Source organism: Lepus europaeus, chromosome 13, assembly GCF_033115175.1.
Source record: "Lepus europaeus isolate LE1 chromosome 13, mLepTim1.pri, whole genome shotgun sequence".
NCBI classification, from domain to species: domain Eukaryota; kingdom Metazoa; phylum Chordata; class Mammalia; order Lagomorpha; family Leporidae; genus Lepus; species Lepus europaeus.
In genome coordinates, this window is record NC_084839.1 from 23,652,192 (window position 1) to 23,657,313 (window position 5,122).

The following is a 5,122-nucleotide window of genomic DNA, read 5'->3' on the forward strand; positions in this document are numbered from 1 at the left end:
TCCCGGCGTGTTGATTTGTTCTTTCTATTTTAAAATTCAAATGCCACCCTGATTTTTTTTCGCTGAACGCCCTCACTCCTGTTTCCACCATATGGGAAACCCTGGCACTTTGATGACGTTCCTTGGATTGTTTTAAGGTTGCCATGTTGCCGAGTGGCAAAACACACACACACACACACACACACACAGAGAGAGAGAGAGAGAGAGAGAGAGAGAGAGAGAAAACAGTGACTTTTGCAGTAGAGTGGCTGAGGGTGTGTTTTGAAAAATGCATGTTTTTAACCTTTTAGTGAAACATGACAGATGCACAGAAAGCCTGCAGATTGTAAGCTCAGAGCCTGGTGAATTTTTGCAAACTAAACGTAACGGTGTCGTCAGCGCCACATCAAGAAATAAGATGCCATGCCCAGAAGGTCCCGTGTGGCCTCTCCTAATTACTGCTCTCGCTCCGAGGGAGCTAACCGCTGTGTTGACTTGGAACAGAATAGAGCGAAGTTTTGGCCTTTTTACAAACGGACCCATTGAATCTTTTTTCCTGAGTGGCTTCTTTTGCCTTTGTTATGTGTGTGGGTTTCTTTGTAATGTTGCATCTAACGTACTCATTTTTCATTGCTGTATAGCATTCTGTTGTGGAAACAGTTTATCTGTTTGTTACTAGAGTGTTGTTTGAGTTGTGTCCGGTCTGGGATTGGCATGAACACTGCCGCTTTGAACATTCTAGGGTGTGTATTTTGGTGAACCTGAGTGTGGGGGTGTATGTTTCGGAGTGGAATTATTGGGTGATGGGTTGTATTTTAGTAAAGTGTGCCATACAGTAAGAGTAATGGTGAGATTTTTACAGAAAAAGGATAAATACTCCAAGGCATCATGCAGTGATGTGACTGAATTTTTTTATTTTAAGATTTTATTTATTTCTTTGAGAGGTAGAATTACAGACAGTGAGAGGGAGAGACAGAGAGAAAGGTCTTCCATCTGCTGGTTCACTTCCCAAATGGCCACAATGGCTGGAGCTGAGCTGACCCAAAGCCAGGAGCCAGGAGCTTCCTCCAGGTTTCCCATGCTGGTGCAGGGGCCCAAGCGATTAGGCCATCCTCCACTGCTTTCCCAGGCCACAGCAGAGAGCTGGATCAGAAGTGGAACAGCTGGGACTAGAACCAGTGCCCATGTGGGATGCCAGCATTGCAGGCAGAGGATTAACCCACTGCGCTACAGCGCGAATCCCAGACCTGTTTTAGATATCCTAAAGCCTCCATAATGCTGTAGCTTGATTGGAGGTTGCTTTGAAACTTATTCTTTAGCAAAAAGTAGTGCTTTAAGCTTTGTCTCTGACTCCACAGTCACCTATCATTCAAAAAAAAAAAAATTGGACTAGTTTTCAGGAATTGAAGAAACTGGTTAGTTGGTTGAAATAAACACTTATATTTATTGATTTAAAATATTTTTGTATTATTTTATATTTATTCTAGAGTCAGAGATACTGAGAGACAGACAGCAAGAGCTCCCATCCACTGGTTTTCTCCCCCAAATGCCTGCAGTGGCCAAGTTTGGGCCGGGGCTGGAGCTGAGAGCCAGGAACTCGGTCCTGGTCTCCCACGTGGGAAGTGGAAACCTAATTACTTGCACTGTCACTGCTGTGTCCCAGAGTCTGTGTTGGTGGGAAGAGAAATCAAGAGCCAGAGCCAGGATTCAAACCTGGGCACTCTGACGTGAGACACAGGTGGCTTAGCCGCCAAGCCAAATGTCCGGTTCTAGCACTGAAACTAATAGTCCATATTAGCCTTAGTCTTGCTACAGCACTTGTTTCTCTCGTTTTTTAAAGAAGAGAATCAGATTATAATAACTTCATTGGTTCAAAGAGCATTCCAATGACGTCTTGACAGCCTTGGTGTGTGTGTGTGTGTGTGTGTACGTGTGTGAATTAATTATTTGAAAAGCAGGGATACAAGGATACAGAGATCCTCCATATTCACCCAATTGCCTATAACAGCTAGGGCTGGGCCAATCCAAAACCAGAGACCTGGAAGTCCAGCCAAGTCTCCCATGTGGTGGCAGGGACCCAAGGACTTGAGCCCTCACCTGCTGCCTCCCAGGGTGCACATTCGCAGGAAGCTGGAGTGGAGGGCACAGCTGAGACCCCAGTATGGAATGGCAAGCACCCCAAGCTGCTTCTTAACCATTGTGCCGAACACACACTCCCCAAATGGCTACAATGGCCATAGCTGAGCTGATCTGAAACCAGGAGCCAGGAGCTTCTTCCAGGTCTCCCACGTGGGTGCAGGGGCCCAAGCACTTGGGCCAACTTCTATTGTTTTCCCAGGCCATAGCACAGAGCTGGATTGGAAGTGGAGTAGCGAGGACTCGAACTGGAGCCCATATGGGATGTTGGCACTGCAGGCGGTGGCTTTACCCACTATGCCATAGCGCCAACCTCTTTAATTCCATTTTCTATGACCTCTTTGAAGTGTCTTCCTACATGCAGAGCATCTGCCTGGTGTTAGTTGTCTGGAGCAGATAACAGGTGTTCCGAAGACGTGCGTGAGTTATATGCAAATACGTTGCCGTATTTTGTAAGGACTTTGACATCCGGGTCAGCAGTGGGTCCCAGGTCCAGGAGCTATATGTAAAGCATGTCCTACTGTGCACAGCACATAGTGGGACTTCTGTCAGTTCACATGAGCTTACAAGATGGGTAGAGGGTTTTTGCCTGGGTGAAAACGATTTCATTGCCTCTCCCCCACACCCCCGCCCCGAGATTCAAGAACGGGTGTTCATGGAGAAGAACGTAACTAACTCTGTAAGGAGACGTGTAAGGGATGCAATGGCAGGCGGCGGAGCCTCCCAGCTCTGGGGCACCTGTAGCCGATTGCTGGCCACCCTCTGAGCCTCTCACTAGGAAAATACAGACAATGTCGCTTCTCTTCTGCTGTTGGTTTTTGTCTTTCTTGTTTAAAAACTGAAGCCTTTTTTCTCATCATCTCCAACTGAATATTATGCCCTCACCCTCTGATACCTCCAGGGGTGGAGGTGTTCCCACCCGTGGTTGGCTGCACGGCCGTGTCAGCCCACAGAGCTGCACGCGCATGGGTTACTTGTCTGTGGTCCCGGTTCGTTCATGTTCTGTAGCGTTCATGCCCATGGGTGAATGTCACAGTCTGGAGTCTCGGTGTCCGTGAGGGTGAAATACGTCACCCCAGCTCCTCGCCTCCTGCGGCATCATGGAGGAAGCTGTAGGCCACGTGGTGTGGACCTGCCTTTGAACTTGCGTCCCGCCCTTCCCCGTGGAAGGGCGTTCCGTTGTTTTACCTCTGCGGCCGTCTCTGTCCCTCTCTCTCTCTGTCGCGTTGCTCTCGTTTCTGCCAGTGGGCTCCTAGGAGTAGAGATGCTGAGTCAGAACCCGTTTAAACGTTTTCGGGGAGGACTGCTCAGCTGCTCCCAGGATGAGCGTGACGCCGTTCCCATCAGCGACGTGGAGGCCGCGTCCTGCGCGTCAGGTGGCACCCTGGGGTTTTTGCCAACGGTTGTTTCTCTTGCATTTCCCCGGCCACTGGCTCGGATTGGCCCTCCTCCTCTGCCCATCTTCCAGTCCTTATGTGAGCGCTCACCGCTGCATGTGTGCTGGGTGGCTTGTTCTTTACCTATTGACTTTATTCCCGTAGTATCTTTAAAAACAGATTTATTGAGGCACAGCAAGAGAGAGAGGTGGAGAGACAGAGAGATCTCTGCCCTTGGGGCCGTCTTCCACTCCTGCCTTCCCAGGCTCATTAGCAGGGAGCTGTGTTGGAAGCAGAGCAGCCAGGACTCCGACTGGTGCTCCAATAGGGACATCTATGGGATTCCAGTGCTGCAAGCCGTGACTTATCCCATGCACCACCGTGCCGGCCCCCCGTACTATCTTCTACTTTATCAAATAGTAGATTTTTTTTAAATGACATCAGAGAAGTGTCTTTTCTTTTATGGCTTCCGGATTTCCAGGCTGAGTTAAAATGCCTCCTCTTTGCCTCGGTTCTATATGTAGGTTCTTGGGTCATCTTCCACCGTATCTACAGTTTAAGGTTTTACATTACATTCCAGATGGCTCACAGCTTTTGGTCAAAGTAGGGGTCAATTTAATTTTCTTCCAGACAAATGACCAGTTGCACCAATATCGTCTGTTGCATAAGCCATCCCTCCCCACCCCCCCCACCCTGTGAACTGAAATATCACATTCACTCGCTGGATTTAGTTGACATCTGCTGCCAAGCTTACTATTCTGCTCCACCCATCTTTGTCGTGGGTGGGTACCATGCAGTCTCCTGTTGCATGGAAGTGAGTCTATATAGTATATTTTAATATTTACGAAGGTCATAAAATTCACCCATTTGAAGTATCCAGTTCACTGAAGATCAGATACCGGCTTATGTGGCCATCATAAACTGATTTTAGAAAATCCCCATCAATCCCCAGAGAAACCTTGCGTCCATTCAATCATTTCCCAGCCTCCCCCAACCCCGGCAGCCCCTGATCAAAACAAAGTGGGGAAAATATTCTCTATACAGCTTTGCCTTTTCTGGACTGTCTTGAGTGTTTTATTCTTCATGCTTAAGTGTTGTCCGGTTTTTTCACTGTTGTGAACATAAATCTTTGTGGTTTCTAGTTCTTCTTGGCCGTTTGCTAGTATAAAAAATACTGATTTTTATTATATTTTATAATCCATCATTACCTTCCAACTTTCATAGCTTTTCTAGGTACACTCTTACAACATACTTTCTCTCTTTTTCCATGTTCATTCTGAGGATTTAATTTCCTTATTGCATTTTCTAGTAACTCGCAAATGTTGTTCAGTAATAGGGATAAGGGAGGGCACCTCAGCTCTATTTTTGGTTATAATGCTGACTTTAGTATTTCACCTATTTAAAAAAAAAAAAAAAAAAAAAAAAAACTTAGGCTGGCGCCGTGGCTCAACAAGCTAATCCTCCACCTAGCGGCACCGGCACACCGGGTTCTAGTCCTGGTCCGGGCGCCGGATTCTGTCCCGGTTGCCCCTCTTCCAGGCCAGCTCTCTGCTATGGCCCGGGAAGGCAGTGGAGGATGGCCCAAGTGCTTGGGCCCTGCACCCCATGGGAGACGAGAAGCACCTGGCTCC